Below are 24,701 nucleotides of genomic sequence, written 5' to 3' on the forward strand. Positions count from 1 at the left end.
TCGCCGATAAAAGTGATCTTGCGACAAATCCGCTGCAGAGACCACTTTTATCTTGAAGCGGACTGCCTGCTGAAGAAGAGAATATTGGGGTTATGGCAGCTAGTTGCTGCAATAACAACTATATTCCTCTTCAAAGTACCGACGTATAACGACAAAAAGTAAAAAATAGTGTTTTTTTCAAAATTGTCACTCTTTTTTTGTTTATAGAGCAAAAAGTAAAACCGTAGAGGTGATCAAATAGCACCAAAAGAAAGCTCTATTTGTGGGAAAAAAAGGACATCAATTTTGTTTGAGTACAACATTGCACGACCGCACACAATTGTCAGTTAAAGCGACGCAGTGCCATATCACAAAAATTGGCCCATTTAGGAAGGGGGTAAATTCTTCCGGGGCTGAAGTGGTTAAAAAAAAAAAAGAGAGAAAGAAAAAAAAAAAAAAGGAAGAAACGGGGACAAAAAAAAAAAAAAAACCCTTTTGTGGGGTATTTTTATTTATTTCTTTACTACATTATGGGGTATTGGTTAGTAATAATGTTGACACATGTGGTTCTGAAAAATATACAAACCCCCACCCCCCAATAAAAAAAAAAAAAAAAAAAAAAAAAAAAAACCACCAATGTGGGTGCTTCTTTCCTGGGTTTTTGGGGTGTATTTAGTTTTTAAAATCCCTGTTCTGTGTTCTAGTGCATTAGGTTAACGTGTGTTGTGTCACTAACCTGCATTGCATTAGAAAGGAACCAACTTGTGAACGTTTGCTATGTTGTTGGGAAAATTTTGAAATGTTAAGTGTATCCAAGCAGTAAGTGCCTGTTCACACTGGTGCGATGCGAGAACACTGCGAATCCACTGCGTATTCCCGCATCGCATGTCAGTTCACACTGCCATATGCGAATCGCTGGGGAGTGTCAATACATTGTTAACGACACCCCCAGTTCAGCTCGCATATCGCACTGCGAACTGACAGTTCGGACATGAATCGGATCGCATATGTGTGAACACATGCGATCCGATTCTGGTCCGAACAGAAAAAAGGGTCCTGTGTGTGTTTGCACCGAATGCGGTGCGATATCAGCCATACTATCTCTATGGCTGATATTGCACCACACAGACATCGCATGTAATGTGAACGGCAGTGCGCTGCGAATTACATGCGATGTCTGTGCAATGTTTGGCATCGCACCAGTGTGAACCGGCACTTAAAATCTTACATTTTGTCTTGTCTCGGCATAGCTTCCAGAGTTCAGCTTTTCTTTAGGGCAGCCCAGTGAAATGAATGGGCTGCCAGCAGACCAGAATGGACAAAAAAATGGACACATAGTGTCAAAGTAATTTTACCCCCAACGCAGCACACCACAATACATAGTAGTATATTACCATGCATTGTGGTGTGCTACAACGCATGTGCATCAGAGCCGCACTGCCTTTGTGCACTGGGGTGTCATTCAAAACGAATGGTGCCAGAGCATACTAATGCATGTAACATGAGTTAAGGTAATATACAGTTATCACAACACACCACAGAGCAGAAGCATACATAAAAAAAAAAAAAAAAAAAAAAAAAAAAAAAAAGTACGTGAAGCGTGTAAAGAGTTTAAAAAAGCTTTACAACTTTTTTTTTTTTTTTTTTTAGGAAAAGAAAAAAAAAAGTCTATTATTATTATTTATATAGCGCCAACAGTTTGCGCAACGCTTTACAACATGGGGCAGACAGTAGTTACAATATAATTCAATACAGGAGGAATCCGAGATCCCTGCTCATTAGGGCTTACAAGTCTAAATAGCAACCTGAAACATTGAATGGGATAAGTACACTTTTGTTTTTGCATTTGTGGTGGATTTTTCTGTTATATGTTAAGGATCAACAGAAAAAAACAGTACAATGTACTGTCTCTTAAACATTGTCATGGTGCTATTTTTATCCCCATTGTCCGAACTAAAAACAAACTGAAAGCAGACAGTTTCACTCATGCCTGCTGACCTCTCCTTTTGGGAATGTTAAGGGTCTGACCGGCATGCTGAGTAGTCACTGACCCAGAAATAAGGAATTGGGAGGCTTTTGTCACACTCACTTACAGCAAGCTTGTTCTGGATCTGGGACTCAAAAATATTGCAGCCACACACAGCCAGGCAAATAGTCTTTTTCAGAAGGTGGCAGACACCACTCTTTTTATGAAATGCCCAAACGTCCCCTCCTAACCCATGTACACTATTGTAGCACAAGGACAGGCATTGTACATATGTGCATTTTTTTCACATTTTTCCACACACAGCTGCACATGGAGCAGCATGTTCATTTCAAATTATATATATATATAATAATATATATATACAAAGCTTAGCAGGTAAACCGGCCAGGCTTGTTCTGTCAGCTTTATATGTGTAGCCTTACAGCAATGAATGGCTAAATCATTTCTGAAGTCTGTTATTGCCTCACGTTTTCTTGATCTTAATAGTTGGATTACCTGTCTGTTTACTGCAGCAGTGTCTGTTGTCTGTGTTATGCATATTATTTTTTTTTTAATTACATAAATGTAGTATCTGTACATACAGAAGACCATATGCTCAAGTCACAAAAAGCTTTAAAACACAACGGTAAGTATCTTTTTAAATGAGGTTACCATAATTTGCAGACATCATTGGCTCTTGGCTTTTAAAGTAAGGCTCCTTAACCTGGTGTGTAAGCTTTGTGAATTGAGCCTAATCTTATATTTTGGGGGCAGATAAAGCCCAATTGTTTAATATTTGTTTATTTTTGGTAGGTAAAGATCTGAGGTCATGCTACTTACATTAAACAATGACAGAAAACAATTTACTTCAGTTTTTTTTTCTAATTTTATCCCCTAGTTAAGATATAAAAAAATATATAGTATTTATTTTGCTACAAAATATAAAATCCTTGTGTTCAGTTCACAAAGCTTTAAAGTGGTACTAAAGTCTTAATTTTTTTCTTTAAAAATAACAAACGTGTTATACAGTACTTACCTGCTCTGTGCAAAACCACTGCCCAGGTTCTCCTCTTCTTGGGTCCCCCCGCTGGTGCTCCTGTCTGTTGCCTCAGCCAATGTGGAGGGAGAGTCCCAGGAAGCAGAGACTGTCCTGCAACATCGCTGGATTGAGATGGACTCAGGTAAGTATTTGGTGGGCTGAGGAGGGCATTAAGAATGCATTACGATAAAAACCCTTCTGACTTTATAACCACTTTAAAGTGATTGTAAAGTCTCGTTTTTTTCCTTTCTCTAAAAATAACAAACATGTTAAAAACTTACCTGCTCGGTGCAGTGGTTTTGCAAAGAGCAGCTCGGGTCCCTCTTCGGCTCTCCTGGCCCCTCCGTCCTGTCGAGTGCCCCCACAGCAAGCAGCTTGCTATGGGGGCACCCAAGCTGAGTCACAGCTCCCTTTGTCCATTCAGACACGGAGCTCCGTTTTGGCCCTGCCCCCTCTCTCTCTTGATTGGCTAACTGACTTTGATTGACAGCACTGGGAGCCAATGGTGCCGCTGCTGTGTCTCAGCCAATCAGGAGGAGAGTCCCGAACGGCCGAGGCACTCGTGGACATCGCTGGAGAGAGATGGGGCTTGGGTAAGTATTAGGGGGTGCTGGGGCGGCTGCTGCACACAGAACATTTTTTATCCTTATGCAAAGAATGCATTAAGATATAAAACCTTCTGACTTTACTACCCCTTTAACTAAAGCCCCGTACACACACACACACACACACACAGGTCAAATTCAATGAAAACTGGCCGACATTCAGCCCCTGTGCATGCCAGCTGGTCTGACAGAAGCCGGACGTTTGGCCAGCTTCTGTCGGACGAGCATGCTGAAAAACCAGCAGCTGACCAGCTCCTAATCAGTGCCTTCAGCCAATGGCTATGAGCACTGATCAGAGTGGCCATCCCCCTGTCAGAACACAACAGCACTGAGCTGGAGATCGCTGTACTAATGTTGGATTGTTAGTACAACAGCTCTGACCAGAGCTGAGAGAGTTTTTTGGGTTTTTTTCAATTAACTGGGTTGAATGGAAAAAACGAATAGTGTGTACCAGGCTTAAGTATCTTTCATTTTGCCATGTGACTCATATTCGAATCTTGTTGGACTCGTTGTGAATTGAGGCTCTTATCAGCAATAAAAAAAGTAGAATATGTTAAAATGGAGGAATACTTTGCGCTAAACTGACATATGTAAAATAAAACAAAGTTCTGGTCCCACTGGAAGGGATAGGCTGTTCTCCTGAATCTTTATACTAACGTTCTTTGTAATGCAACAGGGAATAAAATGATGATCTGTGTCTTTTTATGCATTTGAGCATGCATGCAATCAGTGGGATTGATAACCATGCTGCACAATGGCTATTCCTTAGAGAGCGCTGTAATGCTATAGGTTTTTTTTCCTAACATTGTGCACTGTGCATTTTCAGCCAAAATATTCTGTAGACAAATAAACTTTCTAATATTGTATGGCCTCATGCACATGGGACATTTTTACAGCTGCTTTTGGCAGCGTCAGACTTTTTTTTTTGCAACTTAGAAACACCTCTCCATGTTATTCTATGGTCTTATGCGCACACAGGTTTTTAGGAGCTGTAAGTCGCATAGGTGTTTTCAAGCTGCAAAAAAAAAAAAAAAAAAAAAAAAACAGAACCAGCGCGTTCTGAGGCGCGATGTAAGATCTGTAAAACCGCCCGACGCTGGTAAAAGCGTTAAGCCTCGTCAAGCGTTTCTCATGCCTCTATTCAAAATCAATGGTTCCCTATGGGAGCCCATTGATTTGAATAAAAGTCACATCAGAAGTTGGTTCATGGACTTGGGGCGCAGCTTGTGTGCTGAGAATCTTGAAGGGGAACCCCTCACTAAAAAAAAACAAAAACAACCAACTGGTGCGGGGTTCCACCCCAAGGCGATACCAGACCCTTCGGTCTGGTATGGATTTTAAGGGGAACCCAATGCCAAAAAAATATGGCATGGGGTCACCACCAAGATCCATACCAGACCCTTATCTGAGCATGAGTGAGGATGAGTGAGCACCCACCCATGGACCATACCAGGCCACATGCGCTCAACATGGACAGTGACATCACAAGGGGGCGGGGCCCCCAGATGATCTGACCGGGTGGCCCTGCCCCATGTCTATACAAGTAATAGCAATGGTGACAGGATCTCTTTAATGAGACATCCAGGATCTAAAAGACCCTGCCGTGTCTACCCTGTGCTCCACTGAATGTAATGCACATCGCACTGCATTACATTCTATCCCAGCCTTGATGGCCAGGGAAACTGTCAACGGGACCTTGAAGTGAGGTCACACATCACTTCCGGGTCAAAAACTAGAAGGGGAGGAGAGGGGATGTGTGTCCATTCTCCTCCCTCCCCCCCCCACCCCTTCTACCTGGCGGCAAAACTTCTTGTTGCCATGGCGACCTGCCGCCTGGGGTTTGTCGAGCCCTGGCATAGACATATGCTCTGATCGCACATGCAGGTTTATTTACTAAAGTGGAGAATGCAAAATCAGGCTCACTTCTGCATAGAAACCAATTAACTTCTAGGTTTTAGTGCTGGTTCACACTAGTGTGATGTGAGAACCTTGCAAATCCGGTGCGGGTTCCCACATCGCACCTGAATTGCACAGTGGTTCACCCTGAGATCTGCGAACCGCCGCGGGTGTCAATGTTAAGCTAACGACACCACCAGATTGGTCAGCAGATTGCAGTGCGAACTATGAAATGGTACAGAAATCGGATCGCATAAGTGTTAACACCCATGCGATCCGATTCCAGTGCGGACCAAAAAAAGGGTCCTGCACCATTTTGGTGCGAATGTGATGCGATTTCAGTCATACAATTTGTATGGCTGAAATCGCATCACACAGACATCGCATGTGATCTGAACAGCAATGCAAATCACATACAATGTCTGGCATCGCACTAGTGTGAACCAGGCCTTAGGCCTGATTCACACCTAGGCAGGTTGCAGTTTGCATATTCCAGGTGCATTTTGCGTTTTTCCACACACGTTTTTGATCCATTGAAGTCTATAGAACCAGAAAAAAGTCACTGGCCCTTCCTATAAAATGCACAGACGTGAACATGATCATAGGAAACCATGTTAAATGGACTGTAGTGCGTTTCTGCAAAACTGAAAACGTGCTAAAAAATGCATAGGTGCGAACCAGGTCTTATTGCCAAATTGAACAAGCTGAAGTTAGAAGCTGATCAGCTACAGTGCACAGCTGCACCAGATTCTGAGTGCTCCAGTTTTAGTAAGGGCCCGCTTTCACACTGCTGTGTTGCAAAATCTTTACCGCAATTTTGCTGTGTTTCTGATGCGTTTTTGGGTTGCTTGCACCTCTGAAAAATGGGCATGCCACTCAAAAACGCAAATCGTGGTGCGTTCTTGACGCAATTTCTATTTATTGCAATGGGAGGCTGCATTAAAGATGCAGCATGCAATACTTTTAAAAAACGCACAGAACCTGTAACGCAGTGGTGTGAAGCATCCCATAGGATTAAAAGGGAAACACAAAACGTATCAGTGTTAAAAGGGCCCTAAATCTACCCCACTATGTAGAGCAACTGTGGGTCCCAGGAGAGGGATTATGCAGGCTCTGTGCACTACAAGGTCATGTGCATGAAGCCTAAACACATCTATGCGCATTTAGGGCTGGTTCACACCACAATTTCTGCGTCCCGAATACGTTTCTGCATGCGCAGTTTTTATGCGTTTTTGATGCCATCCCAGGTTTTTGCCCCCTCTTTTGTTATTCATCTCAATTGAGGATGTGTGGCCTGATGCGTTTTGCCTCGTTCCAGATGTGTTCTATACAGAAAAAATGCAGCATGTTCTACTTTTGTTGACTGGTGTGAACTAGGGCCATTAGAATCTATATTCAACACACCACAAGACTTTAGCCTGGGTTAACACTATTGCAATGCGGGAACCAGCACGATTCCAGTGCCAGTTCCCGCATCACATCGCGCTCGCAGGCAGTTCACACTGCCCTCTGTGAACCGCTGTGGGTGTCACTACAATGTTATTGACACCCCCCAGATCAGATCACAGTGCGAACTTTGAATTCGGACAAGAATCGGATCGCATAGTTGTGAACACCCATGCGATCAAATTCTAGTGCGAGGGGAAAAAAAAAAAAAAAAAAAAGAAGAAAAAAAAAAAAAAAAGGTTCCTGCTCCTTTTTTGTGCAAATCAAATACGACTGTATGGCTGAATTTGCATTGCACAGACATTGCATGTGATCTGCACAGCAATGCGGTGCAAATCACATGCGATGTCTGTTCCATTTCATAATAATGGAATAGAGGAAGAACTTTATGCATCTAAACACTGTGCAGAGGTTTACATAAGAGACGCATGTAAACAGAAGCACTTTCTTATCCCCTTCCCACCAACCATATGCACATATGCGGCCTCGGCTTTAAGGGGTTATACCGGGTTGATGCGTACCATCCATAAGGATCCATAAAGAGTACCTGTCACCACTTATTACTGTCACAAGGGATGTCTACATTCCGTGACAGCAATAAAAGTTTTCAATTTTTTTTTTTAAAGTGACAATGTAAAAAAAAATAAATAAATAAAAGAATAAAAAAATTTTTTTAAAGCGCCCTGTCCAGCAAAGAAAACGCACACGCAAGTCGCGCCCTCATATGTAAACAGTGTTCAAATCACACATGTGAGGTATCGCCACCATAATCAGTGAGAGCAATAATTCTAGCACAAGACCTCCTCTGTACCTCTAACATGGTAACAGTTTTTTTTTTTTTTTTAAAGCGCCGCCTATGGAGATTTTTGTCATCATTCCACGAGTGTGTGCCATTTTAAAGCATGACATGTTGGGTATCTATTTACTCGGTGTAACATCATCTTTCACATTATACAAAAAAATTGGGCTAATTTTACTGGTTAGTTTTTTTTTTTAACCACTTCAGCCCCGGTAGATTTGGCTGCTGAATGACAGGGCCATTTTTTGCGATTCGGCACTGCGTCGATTTAACTAACAATTGCGCGGTCGTGCGATGCTGCACCCAAATAAAATTGATGCCCTTTTTTTCCCACAAATAGAGCTTTCTTTTGGTGGTATTTGATTGCCTCTGCGGTTTTTATTTTTTGCGCTATAAACAAAAAAAGAGTGACAATTTTGAAAAAAAAAACAAAAAACAAACACAATATATTGTACTTTTTGCTATAATAAACATCCCCATTTTTTTTTTTAAAAAAAAAAGCTCATTTTTTTTTCTCAGTTTAGGCCGATATGTATTCTTCTACTTTTTTTGGTAAAAAAAAAAAAAAAAAGGTCGCAATCGGCATATACTGATTGGTTTGCGCAAAAGTTATAGCGTCTACAAAATAGGGGATAGATTTATAGCATTTTTATTATTACTATTTTTTTTTTTTTACTAGTAATCGCGGCGATATGCAATTTTTATCAGGACTGCGACATTATGGCGGACACATCGGACACTTTTGACACATTTTTGGGACCATTGGCATTTATACAGCGATCAGTGCTATAAAAATTCACGGATTACTGTAAAAATGTCACTGGCAGGGAAGGGGTGAACACTAGGGGGCGATCAAGGGGTTAACTGTGTTCCCTGTGTGTGTTTCTAACTGTAGGGGGAGGGGACTGACCTAGAGGAAGTGACGGATCGTGGTTCCTAGCTATTAGGAACACATGATCTGTCACTTCTCACAGAACAGAACAGGGATTTGTGTGTGGACACACACACACGTCCCTGTTCTACCTCTTGTGCCCGCGATCGCTCATGGCCGGCGGTCATCGCGACCGTCGGCAACGAGCATCAGCACCCCCGAAGTGCAGCGGGCGCGTGTGCCTGCTATCCCGATCCCACATATAGCTACGACAGTTCACGGGATCATGCCCACCTGCCGCCGTAAAATGATGGCGGCTGGTCGTCAAGCGGTTAATTCATGAAAGTTTCTTTTTTCCTAAAATTGCATTTCAAAGACCGCTGCGTAAATATAGTGTGAAATAAAATATTGCAACGATCGTCATTTTATTCTCCGAGAGAGAGTTATAGAATAAATATATTATATATATTTATATATTATATAAAACGTTTGGGGGTTCTAAGTAATTTTAATTCTCTAGCAAAAAATATGGATCTTAACGTGCAAGCATATACAACATACTGTATAACAATAGATTGTAAGCTCGAACGAGCAGGGCCCTCTGATTCCTCCTGTATTGAATTGTATTGTACTTGTACTGTCTGCCCTAATGTTGTAAAGCGCTGCGTAAACTGTCGGCGCTATATAAATCCTGAATAATAATAATAATAATAAGACAATCTCCACAGGTATACAACCCATTTCCTATCTCTGGTCACATTGTAACAATTATATTGTATATATTTCTGTACACTAGTTCAGTCCATGTAACATTTATGTTGACATCTCAACACATGCTTCATCAGCATTTGTACTTATTTAAAAATATTTCAAACAGTTCTAAAATATTATAAATAAAATGTTGCATTCTCCACTTAGCTTCATCTACAAAAAAGGAATGAGACCAGCATTTCCTCCGAGATTCCTCAGAAATATAACAGAATTCACACTTGGGTGTATTCAGGAGCCTTTTTTTGTCTACAGCAGCTTATTTGGGGCAGGATAATGCAATTTTGGCCCCACAGACCTCAATTATGGGAGCACCTGAAAAGCGCACGCTCCCATCAGCCTGCATTCACGCCTAAGCAAAGAATTTGCCTAGCGATTTTGAATCTTTTATTTTGGGTATTTTACAATCACGTGTATCAGGCTTCAGACGTTCGTTTCCTGGGCTGGGCAAAGGGAGCAGTTCTAGAGAAGAAGAAGAGTTTACAGGCACACCCATTAAAGTCTATGGGGACAAAAACACAAACACACAAAAAAAAAAAAAAAAAAAGGAAAAGGAGAGAAGCTCATGGAGCTTTTTGATCGTAGGGCATCTGATCATACAAGTGTATGCGGCCATAATTAGAAAGAATGGGATTCTGTGTGTTTATGTGTAGCCAAGCATAGGGAACAAGCTGAAACAAGTGGGGGCTCGAAGTCTATGGAGCCAAACACACTCGATATTGCCTGAGATTTTTTTTTTTTGAGGAACAGGTGGCATTGGAGCTTCAAGTGGTTGAGCGCTCAGATGTGTACGGGCACCATGTAAAACAATAGGAGTGTGGATGATGAGCATTGTTGCACGACAAGGCATTGTGGTGTGATTGGGGCCTGTATGCACAATCCAACAACAGTAAAAGCACCAAACACCATCCATAGGCAGGGTCCAATCAGTGTAGTACAGTGAGCAGTCTGGAGATATTTACACTCACCAGCTACTTTATCAGGTATACCTGTTCAATTGCTTGGTAATAAGGATGAGCTCCAGCGTGTTTGCACAGCCCACGTGCAGAGCCCGCCAGGAAGTCGGCACGGCGCTGTGCTAATCACAGGCAGTGAGACATTTCCTGATCTCTGCAGCCGCATATCGGGACAATGTCTCACTGCCTGTGATTAGCGCAGCGCCGTGCCGACTTCCTGGCGGGCTCTGCACGTGGGCTGTGTGAACACGCTGGAGCTCATCCTTACTTGGTAACACAAATTGCTAATCAGCCAATTGCATGGCAGTAACTCAATGCATCTAGACATGGTGAAGACAACTTGCTGTTCAAATTCAGCATCAAAATGGGGGAAGAAATGGGATTTAAGTGACTTTGAACTGGGCATGGTTGTTGGTGCCAGATGGGCTGGTCTGAGTATTTCAAAACTACTACTGGGATTTTCACACACCACTATATTTAGGGTTTACAGAGAATGTTCCAAAAAAGAGAAAATATCCAGTGACCGGCAGTTGTGTGGAGGAAAATGCCTTGTTGATGTCAGAGGAGAATGGGCAGACTGGTTCGAGGTGATAGAAAGGCAACATTAACTCAAATAACCACCTGTTACAATTAAGGTATGCAGAATACCATCTCTGAACGCACAATACATCAAACCTTGAAGCAGATGGGCTACAGCAGAAGACCACACCGAGTGCCACTCCTGTCAGTTAAGAACAGGAATGTGAGGCTACAATTTGCACAGGCTCACCAAAATTGGACAATAGAAGATTGGAAAAATGTTGCCTGGTCTGTGGAGTCTCGATTTCAGCTGTGAAATTTTGATGGTAGGGTCAGAATTTGGCATAAACAACATGAAAGCATGGATCCACCCTGCCTTGTATCAACGGTTCAGGCTGATGGTGTAATGGTGTTGGGATATTTGCTTGGCACACTTTGGGCCCCTTAATACCAATTGAGTATCGTTTAAACACCACGGCCTACCTGAGTATTGTTGCTGACCACGTCCATCCCTTTATGATTACAGTGTACCCATCTTCTGATGGTTCCTTCCAGCAGAATAATGCACCATGTCGCAAAGCTAAAATTATCTAAAAACTGGTTTCTTGAAGATGACAATGAGGTCATTTTATTCCAATAGCCTCCACAGTCACCAGATCTCAATCCAAAAGATCACTTTTGGGATGTGGTGGAGTTAGCATCATAGATGTGCAGCCGACAAATCTACAGAAACTGTGTGATACTATCATGTCAATATGGACCAAAATCTCTGAGGAATGTTTCCAACACATTATTGAATCTATGCCACCAAGAATGAAGCTGGGTTCACAGCACAGCTCGGACTGGCTCACAGCAGGGATCTGGTGCGTCCCTGTTCATCATTTCAGCCTGAATTTTTGGCTGAATTTGGACCTGAAAATGGAGCCAAAGACGCACAAGACTCCTGAGCAATTCGCACCGGGGATGTTTGAACCGGTTCCATAGAAAACTGGTCACAATCTCCTGAAATGCGAATTGGATGCGGAAAAACCGCATTCAATTTGCAATAGTGTGAACCCAGCCTAAAGGCAGTTCTGAAAGCAAATGGGGGCCCAACCTGATACTGGCAAAGTACCTAATAAGGTAATATATATATATATATATATATATATATATATATATATATACATACATACATACATACATATATATATATATATATAAATTATATTATGTTATTGTTAATGTTGGCAGGGACTTTTTTCTTTTTTTTTAACATGCAGCACACTGAATTTTTGGCTTTACAGACTTCAAAAATGCATGTACGTGCATTGTGGTGCGTTTTCCTGTATAATAACAGACACTTCCTTTTCCAGGCAACATCAACACTTCCCAAAAAATTCAAAAGGTATTAAAAGCGCACATGACAATGCAAAAAACACATCAACCACACATAATCTGATCAATTGAAAAACAATCGCGTTCAGGAAGAAAGTATCTTAGCCATCATCAACATGCAACACAATCAACAATTATACATTCCACCTGACTGTCTCAGTTTGTATGAATCCAATTTAAATTGAACTTAATCGAAAGGGAAATTATGGATATCCGATTGTTTGCGGATTTATTTGTTTTGATGGAATCCTACATCTATTAGAATAAAATAATTGAAGCCCCATGCATCAAAAACGATTCAATCCGCAAACAATGGAATATCCATAACTTCCCATTCGATCAATTTAGGCTCAATTTAAATTGGATCATACACTATACAATCTGATTATACAATCTCCTTTAGATCTACCATAATCTATGTAATGCAAGATCCTGCCTGATTGGATAGATAGGTGTGTCCTCCTATTATATCGTTTTGGTAAATCTAGAGGATATTGTATTATGACATGCTATCCAATCACTCTTCGGCTCTTGCAGTACTGAGTGGATGACAGATGTAAATCAGACTGTATGGTCAGTGTTAGTCCTTCCCCCACACGACTCTAATGAATGATACTATAAGCAGAGCACTTACCACAGTAGTGCAGACAGGTAGTTCTCCCGAGTCATAGTACTCTACATCCTCTATTCCCGGAGTATCTACACTCCGCACAGCTCCGCTCATCCCAACTTCTCTCTACATGGGACAACACACACCTCACCATCAGGACATCCCATTCTATCTGTGGGGGGGTGCACTTATGTCTTCCACATTGCTTCACAGATCTAACTGCGCTCAGTAAGACCCACTATGATTATTGCACTAGTACTCATTACAAACAAGTAGTTTTGTGTTTAGTATGAGTATATATGACCGCTCCTGTTCACTTGTCTCCCCCCACTGCTGTGAGGTAGATGAGCCGACCCGGACCGGCAGCTTGTAAACACATTGGAAGGGGAGGACTCTGAGCTGTTGTATCAATGGAACCACGTGCAGTGGGCGGGGCATAGTATTACGGCCTCGAGCGGCCATTGGTGGAGAGGAATTCTACTGGACTTGCCTTATCTTTCTTTAGTCCAGTCAGCTATGTTGTGCACGAAAAGATGTATACCTGAGAGGGGGATGTATGAGGAGATGTATACCTGAGGGGAAGATGTATTACTAAGGAGATGTATACCTGAGGAGGAGATGTATACCTGAGGGGGAGATGTATACCTGAGAGGAGATACCTGAGGGGGAGATGTATACCTGAAGAGGAGATACCTGAGGGGGAGATGTATACCTGAGGGGGAGATGTATACCTGAGAGGAGATACCTGAGGGGGAGATGTATACCTGAGGGGGAGATGTATACCTGAGAGGAGATACCTGAGGGGGAGATGTATAACTGAGAGGAGATACCTGAGGGGGAGATGTATACCTGAGAGGAGATACCTGAGGGGGAGATGTATACCTGAGGGGGAGATGTATACCTGAGAGGAGATACCTGAGGGGGAGATGTATAACTGAGAGGAGATACCTGAGGGGGAGATGTATACCTGAGAGGAGATACCTGAGGGGGAGATGTATACCTGAGAGGAGATACCTGAGGGGGAGATGTATACCTGAGAGGAGATACCTGAGGGGGAGATGTATACCTGAGAGGAGATACCTGAGGGGGAGATGTATACCTGAAGAGGAGATACCTGAGGGGGAGATGTATACCTGAGGGGGAGATGTATACCTGAGAGGAGATACCTGAGGGGGAGATGTATACCTGAGGGGGAGATGTATACCTGAGGGGGAGATGTATACCTGAGAGGAGATACCAGAGGGGGAGATGTATACCTGAGAGGAGATGTATACCTGAGAGGAGATACCTGAGGGGGAGATGTATATCTGAAGAGGAGATACCTGAGGGGGAGATGTACAGGTATACCTGAAGAGGAGATGTACAGTTGCAGTAAAAAGTATGTGAACCCTTTTGGAATGATATGGATTTCTGCACAAATTGGTCATAAAATGTGATCTGATCTTCATCTAAGTCACAACAATAGACAATCACAGTCTGCTTAAACTAATAACACAAAGAATTAAATGTTACCATGTTTTTATTGAACACGCCATGTAAACATTCACAGTGCAGGTGGAAAAAGTATGTGAACCCCTAGACTAATGAGATCTCCCAGAGCTAATTGGAGTGAGGTGTCAGCCAACTGGAGTCCAATCAATGAGATGAGATTGGAGGTGTTGGTTACAGCTGCCCTGCCCTATAAAAAACACTCACCCACATCTGGGTTTGCTTTTCACAAGAAGCATTGCCTGATGTGAATGATGCCTCGCACAAAAGAGCTCTCAGAAGACCTACGATTAAGAATTGTTGACTTGCATAAAGCTGAAAAGGGTTATAAAAGTATCTCCAAAATCTTGCTGTTCATCAGTCCACGGTAAGACAAATTGTCTATAAATGGAGAAAGTTCAGCACTGCTGCTACTCTCCCTAGGAGTGGGCGTCCTGTAAAGATGACTGCAAGAGCACAGCGCAGACTGCTCAATGAGGTGAAGAAGAATCCTAGAGTGTCAGCTAAAGACTTACAAAAGTCTCTGGCATATGCTAAAATCCCTGTTAGCGAATCTACGATACGTAAAACACTAAACAAGAATGGATTTCATGGGAGGATACCACAGAGGAAGCCACTGCTGTCAAAAAAAAAAAACATTGCTGCACGTTTACAGTTTGCACAAGAGAACCTGGATGTTCCACAGCAGTACTGGCAAAATATTCTGTGGACAGATGAAACCAAAGTTGAGTTGTTTGGAAGAAACACACAACACTTTGTGTGGAGAAAAAGAGGCACAGCACACCAACATCAAAACCTCATCCCAGCTGTGAAGTATGGTGGTGGGGGCATCATGGTTTGGGGCTGCTTTGCTGCGTCAGGGCCTGGACGGATTGCTATCATCAAAGGAAAAATGAATTCCCAAGTTTATCAAGACATTTTGCAGGAGAACTTAAGGCCATCTGTCCACCAACTGAAGCTCAACAGAATATGGGTGTTGCAACAGGACAACGACCCAAAGCATAGAAGTAAATCAACAACAGAATGGCTTAAACAGAAGAAAATATGCCTTCTGGAGTGGCCCAGTCAGAGTCCTGACCTCAACCCGATTGAGATGCTGTAGCATGACCTCAAGAAAGCGATTCACACCAACATCCCAAAAATATTGCTGAACTGAAACACTTCTGTAAACAGGAATGGTCAAGAATTACTCCTGACCATTGTGCACGTCTGATCTGCAACTACAGGAAACGTTTGGTTAAAGTTATTGCTGCCAAAAGGAGGTTCAACCAGTTATTAAATCCAAGGGTTCACATACTTTTTCCACCTGCACTGTGAATGTTTACATGGTGTGTTCAATAAAAATATGGTAACATTTAATTCTTTGTGTTTTATTAGTTTTAGCAGACTGTGATTGTCTATTGTTGTGACTTAGATGAAGATCAGATACATTTTATGACCAATTTGTGCAGAAATCCATATCATTCCAAAAGGGTTCACATACTTTTTATTGCAACTGTATACCTGAGTACCTGAGGGGGAGATGTATACCTGAGGGGGAGATGTATACCTGAAGAGGAGATGTATACCTGAGGGGGAGATGTATACCTGAAGAGTAGATGTATACCCAAAGAGGAGATGTATACCTGAAGAGGGGATGTATACCTGAGGGGGAGATGTATACCTGAAGAGGAGATGTATACCTGAGGGGGATATGTATACCTGAAGAAGAGATGTATACCTGAAGAGGACATGTATACCTGAGGAGGAGATGTATACTTGAGGAGAAGATGTATACCTAAGGGGGAGATGTACACTTGTGCTCATAAGTTTACATACCCTGGCAGAACTTATGATTTCTTGGCCTTTTTTCAGAGAATATGAATGATAACACAAAATGTTTTCTTTAACTCACGATTAGTGTTTGGCTGAAGCCATTTATTATCAATTGACTGTGTTTACTCTTTTTAAATCCTAATCACAACAGAAACTACCCAAACGACCCTGATGAAAAGTTTACATACCCTGGTTATTTTGGTCTTATGACATGCGCACAATTTGAAACAAAGGGGTTTGAATGGCTATTAAAGGTAACCATCCTCACCTGTGATTTGTTTGCTTGTAATTAGTGTGTGTTTATAAAAGGTCAGTGAGTTTCTGGACTCCTGACAGACCCTTGCATCTTTCATCCAGTGCTGCACTGACGTTTCTGGATTATGAGTCATGGGGAAAGCAAAATAATTGTCAAAGGATTTGCAGGAAAAGATAGTTGAACTGTTAAAACCAGTAAAGGGATGTAAAAAGATATCCAAGGAATTGAGAATGCCAATCAGCAGTGTTCAAACTCTAATCAAGAAGTGGAAAATGAGGGGTTCTGTTAAAACCAAACCACGGTCAGGTAGACCAACTACAATTTCAGCCACAACTGCCAGAAAAATTGTTTGGGATGCAAAGAAAAATGCACAAATAACTTCAGATGAAATACAGGACTCTCTGAAAGCATGTGGTGTGGCTGTTTCAAGATGCACAATAAGAAGGCACTTGAAGAGCGATGGGCTGCATGGTCGAGTCGCCAGAAGAAAGCCATTACTACGCAAATGCCACAAAGTATCCAGCTCTAGTATGCCAAACAGCACAGAGACAAGCCCCAAACCTTCTGGCACAAAGTCATTTGGAGTGATGAGACCAAAATTGAGCTTTTTGGCCACAACCATAAACACTTCATGTGGAGAGGAGTCAACAAGGCCTTTTTATGAAAGGTACACCATTCCTACTGTGAAACACAGAGGTGGATCAATGATGTTTTGGGGATGTGTGAGCTACAAAGGTACAGGAAATTTGGTGAAAATTGATGGCAAGATGAATGCAGCATGTTATCAAAAGTACTGGAGGAACATTTGCATTCATCATCCAGGAAGCTGCGCATGGGATGTACTTGGACATTCCAACATGACAATGATCCAAAACAAGTCGACCTATCATTGGCTACAGCAGAATAAAGTGAAGGTTCTGGAGTGGCCATCTCAGTCTCCTGACCTCAATATCATTGAGCCACTCTGGGGAGATCTTAAATGTGCAGTTCATACAAGACAGCCCAGGAACTGGAGGCTTTTTGCCAAGAGGGTATGGACGGCTTTACTATCTGAGAAGATAAAGAACCTCATCCACAAATACCACAAAAGACTTCAAGCTATCGTTGATGTTAAAGGGGGCAATTTTACTGGGGTTTGTAAACTTTTGATCAGGGTCATTTGGGTAGTTTCTGTTGTGATTATGATTTAAAAAGAGTAAACACAGTTGATTGATAATAAATAGCTTCAGCCAAACACTAACCATGAATGAAAGAAAAGTTTTTGTGTGATCATTCATATTCTCTGAAAAATGGCCAAGAAATCATAAATTCTGCCAGGGTATGCAAACGTATGATTACAACTGTATACCTGAGGGGGAAATGTATACCTGTGGAGGAGATGTATACCTGAGGGGGAGATGTATACCTGAGGGGGGATGTATACCTGAGGGGGAGATGTATACATAGTTACATAGTAGGTGAGGTTGAATAAAGACACAAGTCCATCAAGTCCAACCTATGTGTGTGATTATATGTCAGTATTACATTGTATATCCCTGTATGTTGTGGTCATTCAGGTGCTTATCTAATAGTTTTTTTAAACTATTGATGCTCCCAGCTGAAACCACCACCCGTGGAAAGGAATTCCACATTCTTACTGCTCTTACAGTAAAGAACCCTCTATGCAGTTTAAGGTAAACCTCTTTACTTCTAATTTTGATGAGTGGCCATGTGTCTTATTAAACTCGCTTTTGTGGAAAAGTTTTATCCCTGTTGTGGGGTCACCAGTATGGTATTTGTAAATTTAAATCATATCCCCTCTCAAGCTTCTCTTCTCCAGAGAGAATAAGTTTAGTGCTTGTAACCTTTCTTCATAACTAATGTCCTCCAGTCCCCTCATTCGTTGTGTTGCCCTTCTCTGTACTCAATCTATTTCCAGTACATCCTTCCTGAGGACTGGTGTCCAGAACTGGACAGCATACTCCAGGTGTGGCTGGACCAGAATCTTGTAGAGTGGGAGAATTATCGTTTTATCTCTGGCGTTGATCCCCTTTTTAATGCATGCCAATATTCTGTTTGCTTTGTTTGCAGCAGCTTGGCATTGCATGCCATTGCTGAGTCTATCATCTACTAGGACCCCCAGGTCCTTTTCCATCCTTGATTCCCCCAGAGGTTCTCCCCCCAGTGTGTAGATTGCATTCATATTTTTTCCATCCAAATGCATTATTTTACATTTTTCCACATTAAACCTCATTTGCCATGTAGTTGCCCACCCCAATCATTTGTTCAGATCTTCTTGCAAGGTTTCCACATCCTGCGGAGAAGTTATTGCCCTGCTTAGCTTAGTATCATCCGCAAATACAGAGATTGAACTGCTTACCCCATCCTTCAGGTCATTTATGAACAAATTAAATAGGATTGGTCCCAGGACAGAACCCTGGGGGACCCCACTTTCCACCCCTTAGAGGGAGATGTATACCTGAGGGGGAGATGTATACCTGAGGAAGAGATGTTTCCTGGCCCATACTCACATCAGCACACAACAGGTTAACACCTCTTCCGGAGCCCCACATGACCACCTGTTCCAAGTGGAATAAAAGTCAGCACCTCCCTCAACTAAGATATTCTTTTTTGGTCTGCTCCAGGCCACCTGTTGATTGCAGTTGGTAAGTAATTTGTTTGCTGCATCCCCCCCCCCCCCGCCGAACTTACCCCCCCATGTTCAGTCTCTCATGGAGTTGGAAGACCCTGAATGCTGAAGGTAAATCCTTCTAAAAACTGGGTGCTCTTTTTGTGCACGGGCAGCGGGCAAAATGATTCTTAAACAGCACTGATATTGTACAGGTGTGGTATTATAAAGGCTCTGCAATGTCATCATTGATTCTTCCTTTGTTTTTTTTCTCTGCCTTTTTATATGCAGCCCACCGCACTGCTCTCCTGGCTTTATTGTTAGTCTGAGAGCGGCTGTGAATCAGGTCACAGCGAGATGGGCAGCACAGGATGGGCAAATCACCATGCAATGGTATAAATGGTCTTGGAGGTCTGCAGTTGTGAGGGCTTCTCTCCCTCTCTCTCTCTGCAGTCCTGCCAGGTAAAGGACTTACCTCAGATTCTGACTGAGTCTCCTGTCTGCCTCTGAATGTCCTGTCCTGGCTCCCCTGCCATGCTGTGTACTTCTGTGGGTTTGATGGTCTGACTGGTTTTTGTCTCAGACTTTAACCGTGTCTGCTGTCTGCCTTTGGAAATGCTGTCTGAGCTCACCTGTGGCTGCTCTGCTTCTGAAGTGAGTTCAGTAGAGGAAGGCAGATGGCTCTTAAAGAGACAGGGTACCATGTTTTTTTGTGAGGTAATATGCTTTTTTCCATATATTTTGTGCAAATATGAGCTTGTCACACCTGTTAGTGGTTTTTAAAAAAGTGCTCAAGGAAATTATGCAAATTAAGGTATTTTGCCTCATTTTAGGAGCAGAAACCCTGAATGCAATGCTCCAAAAAACATAAGACCTGCCAATGATCATCTTATCCTGACCAGGACAACGACACCTAACAGGTTGTCACATTCATTAAGTATTTGTTCAATACCACAAGGAGTTTTTTCTACTTAGCCTGTGAAGGGATAGGATAGGATCCAGGAAATTGGCACATGCGTTTATGCCAGCATGATAGAAGATGCCTTGCCAAGCTCAGGGTGCATTTTGGGCCTGCATGCAGTCTGCAGTGGCAGAGAAATGAAATTGCACAGGTTGCCTCACAAGGATGAGTTTGTGCAAAATTCTAAACCCTATTAAGGCGGCTATAGCAAAAAGGATGCTGCAAATATCCACGCCACAAGCAACACCCATAATGATAGAGCGTAAATCGCTCATTGATGAAGGCTGGTCTTTTCCCATAATGGCAGAGCGTAAATCGCTCGTTGATGAAGGATGACAGAGACCTCTTTAGAAGACCAGTTTACAGTAACAGGTTCTCTAAGCTTTATCCAACTGGGATAGCTGATGTATGTTTACGCACTGCACTTCCAGGGGTGGATGCTGCCCTCTAGCAGCAAGTGTTTTTGCCTTTTTATAACTCGGTTGCCTATGGATGAGAAGGTGGACATGTTCAGACCAGATGCAGTCCAGTGCATTTTTATTCTGCATGAAGAACGCATGGACAGTGTCTTTGATTCCAATTACCTAGTTCACACCAGTACAGCGCAATCTAGTGCAGTCAACAAAAGTAGAATGTTGCATTGTTTCTGTATGGAACACATCTGGAAAGTGGCAAAACGCACTGAGAATGCATCAAAAACACTCATACAGAAACACATCTGGAACACAGAAATTGTGGTGATCTGGCCATCAGGCTTGCACAGAATCTATACAGTGACAGATTTTGCCTGCCAATCAGCAATAGAGTTAACTTTGCTATATAAACTTCAGAAATGGCATTACATTCAACACTGGAAACTACAAAATTTTGCACAGTTTCTGGAAAGAGTGGAACCTAGCAACTGACATTTGGTTAATGCTTTTGATAGACCTAGTACAAGCGCTGGCACACTCAGTCACTGCTATGAGAACTTTGTGGTTACGCCACTGGAGGGCAGGCGGAACTTCTACACAAGCCTTCGACATTTCCTATAATGGGAGGTTGTTTGGCCAAACACTGAACAACGCAATTAAGCGAATGACAAGAGGAAAAGTCTGGACTGTGGCCACAGACAGGTAAAAGGAAGCCGCCATCCTTCACTCAAGCCTACTGAACTTCAGAAGGTGCAGGAGGCCAAATCTTATAGGACAGGCTGCAGATTTAACAGGTCACAGTGGAAGTGTCTCAAATTTACTTTTGACATGAAATTCAAGTCCAGAGCAGATGTCTGGAAAGTCTTTTTGAAGGTGCGGCCAACTAGTCTCTTCCAGTTGGGGACAGGGGGCCTGAGTGAAAATGATTGTGGCCTCCTTCTGGAGGTTTGAACGACAATCATCAAAGACCAGTTAGTCAGGTGGGAGTACAAGGGAGAATTCCAAAGTTGACCACTGAATTGATTTAATTTATGTTCAACAGATCTCGGAAGAGAAAATGTTTGTAAGATTTTTATACTGCTACAAGGCCATCATGCCAGAGATGCCAGAAACAGAATCATCTGGGGTCCTTTCTCCCCAGTTTTTCTAGTACTTAAGGCAGGAGCCTTCTGGCCTGTTTCAGTTCGAAGGAATCAAATGTGTTCATACAAACCAAGAGGTTCAAGATGGAGTCCATGCAGACAGTCACAGGGAAGGTTCAGCAGGAGGACCAGCTAGTATCAATCGACCGCCTGACTCGTACATCCATGTACCAATCAATGCCGAGCACCAGAGGCATGTGAGAGTTGCGGTGGCCAGATGTCACTTCCAGTTCAGGTGTCTGTCTTTTACAGAATTGGCACAGCCCCAGGAATCTTTTTGAAGATCTTATTTGCAGTGGTGGTACCTTGGGCCAGGTGGCACATGAGGGCGTTTCAACTTGCCTTCTTTAGCCTATGAGCTGGGCTGTCTATGGATCAGAAAATCTTTATGCCTATACAAATTCAACAAGAACTGGAATTTTGGACATCGCCATTGTGCTTCGTTCTGAGGCATGCCTCTCAGCCCAGGAGATAGGATTATTTTGATGCCAGTCTCCGGGGCTGGGGAGTCCACAATCTGAAGAAACAAGTGCAAGGCCATTGGAGCGTGGTGAAGCGCAGACTCCCCAAGTATCCTGAATGGAAGGAAGCCTTTTTCTAGCATTGCAAGCCTTTCAGGATCTGCACCTATTCTGAAACATCCGGACCCTGCTTTGCCATACGTTCTCGAAATTGACGCCTCTGAGATTGCTGTTGGGAGCAATACTGTCTCAACGACAAGGGACAAGATCCCTACTTCACCCATCAGTTTTTTCTCCAGGAAGCTAAGTGCCCCAGAGAACAAACTACAATGTTGGTGATCGGGAGTTACTTGCCATTAAATCAGCCCTGGAGGAATGGCATTATCTGCTTGAAGGAGCGGCACATCCTATTCTTGTGTTCACTGATCATAATAATCTAGAATATTTGAGAGCAGCAATACTATTAAGACCCCCCCAGGCCAGATGGGCCCTCTTTTTCGCAGGATTTTGCTTCCTCATTACCTATCGGCCTGGATCTAAGAACCGGAAGCCTGATGCTCTTTCTCATATGTTTCAAGATACTGAGGTGCCCCCTGAACCTGATACCATTTTAACTGCTAAAAACTTTCTGTTATTACAGACTGATCTCATCTCCCAAATCAAGACAGCAGTCCTGGATCATCCTCCATCTCAGGAACTTCACCTTCTGCTGAAGGTCTCTATTTCCATGGTGAGCAGATTTTTGTTCCAGAGTAGTTGCGGACAGCAGTCCTTTACATGTGCCACGACCTTCTCCTGGCAGGACATTTTGGAGTACATAACACTTCAAATCTAGTTCTTTGCTCCTTCTGGTGGCCATACCTGGTACAGAATTGCAGAGACTATGTTAAATTTTGCACAGCATGTTTATGAAACAAGTCTAATAAAGCTAAAAATTGGGGTCTCTTAGAACCTCCCCCTGTACCTGAAACATTATGGAGCATGATCTCTATGGACTTTATTGTTGAATTACCCCCGTCTAAAGGATTTACACCATTTTCGTGATTGTGGATCGTTTGTCTAAGATGGCCCACTTTGTGCCCATGAAAGGTACCCCTTCCGCTACAGAAACTGCTTCTTCTTTCAACAGGGAAGTAGTACATCTACCTGGTATTCCTGTCAACAGCAATTCAGACCATGGGGTACAATTTACTTCCAGATTCTGGAAGTCCTTATGTGAAATTTTGGGCATTAAACACTGTTTATCGTCAGCCTATCACCCACAAACAAACACTCAGACAGAGAGAATGAACCAGATCTTGGAACAATATTTACGTTGTTTTTCTTCTTTTTGCACAAGATGATTGGGCATCTCTTTTGCCGAGTTTGCTTATAACAACTCAATACATTCTGCTATCAAACACCTTTCTTTGAAAACAATGGATTTCACCTGTCCTTCTTGCCTGATGTTCCCCAAGAATCTTCGGTACCTGCAGTACAGGATCGTCTGGAGTTCTGGAGATCCAATAATCAGTTCTTGCAAGAAGCTATTACCAAATCTCAGGCAAGTAATAAAAGGTTCTATGATAAGAAGAGGAGCGGTAATCTAGACCTGAAACCTGGGGATAAGGTATGGCTATCTACTGCAAACTTAAAGCTGGCTTGCCCCTCAAAGAAATTAGGACCAAGAGACATTGGCCCATTTCCAGTAAAGAAGAAGATTAATGCTGTAGCCTTTGAGCTAAGCTTGCCGGAGAGTAAGTGCCGGTTCACACTACCGCAACTTGGGATCCGACTTGTCAGACCTCAAGTCGCCCCAAGTCGCTTGACATCTGAAAGTCCATGTAAGTGAATGAGAGCCGTCTATATGTATGCTACTGAAGTCGCTCCGACTTCAGAAAAGGTCCCTGTACTACTTCAAGGCGACTTGTAGGCGACTTGTACCCATTGATTTCAATGTAAGTCGCCTACAAGTCGGATCGCGATCTATACTGAAGCGACTTCACAGGAAGAGAAGATGTTTTTTTCAAGCAAACCCTTCCCTCCCCCAGAGCGGATTGTAGTTTGATTGGCCACTGGAAAGTCGCCTGTCCTGGAGGCGACTTGAAGTCGCCTTGTAAGTCGCCCCAAGTCGCTCCAAGTCGCGCTGTGGTGTCGCCCTCAGGTCGTGTCCAGGTCGCCTTGCAAAGTCGCGGCCAGAGTCGTGTTGCCCCTGTGTGAACCGAGCCTTAGAGAATTCATCCGGTGTTTCATGTGTCCCTCTTAAAACGGTCTGTTGTTGATCTCCTGCTCCACTGCTTGTCGAAGGGAATGAAGAATTTGAGGTTGAAACTATCCTGGATTGCAGGAAGAGAAGGGGCCAAACTCAGTTCCTCATTAAGTGGAAGGGCTATGGCCTTGAAGATAATTCACGGGAGCCTTCCTCCAATGTTCATGCTCCACGACTGATTCAAGCCTATCTTCATCTTCACCCTGAGAAGAGTTCCTTAGGGGGCATCCGGAGGCTGCCCATAAGGGGGGGCAATGTAAAAGAACTATTGCAATGTGACCGGGCCGCACACGTGCACATGCGTGCAATCACGGGCAACTGCAGATTCCTATAGGCATCAATGCGCATGCGCGACGAACTGCGAGTGCGTCTCTAGTCCCAATTGGCGCCAGACAGCCTATTTAAAGGGTGCCCTGACTCCTGGTCAATGCTGACTGGTCTTCAGCTGTTTCCTGATACCCTGAATCCTGCTGATATC

At 42.9% G+C, this 24,701-nt stretch overlaps 1 protein-coding gene across 1 annotated transcript in view; it reads right to left on the bottom strand.

The window, feature by feature from the left end:
* Positions 1-12,999, bottom strand: part of FRMD1 (FERM domain containing 1) — a 112,365-nt gene extending 99,366 nt beyond the window's left edge. Inside the window, exon 1 of the mRNA XM_073627537.1 lies at positions 12,856-12,999. The gene's annotated coding sequence lies outside the window, so the exon portion shown is untranslated. The remainder of the gene's footprint in view (positions 1-12,855) is intronic.
* Positions 13,000-24,701: the final 11,702 nt, after the last annotated feature.

Source organism: Aquarana catesbeiana, linkage group LG04 (genome assembly GCF_042186555.1).
Source record: "Aquarana catesbeiana isolate 2022-GZ linkage group LG04, ASM4218655v1, whole genome shotgun sequence".
NCBI lineage: Eukaryota > Metazoa > Chordata > Amphibia > Anura > Ranidae > Aquarana > Aquarana catesbeiana.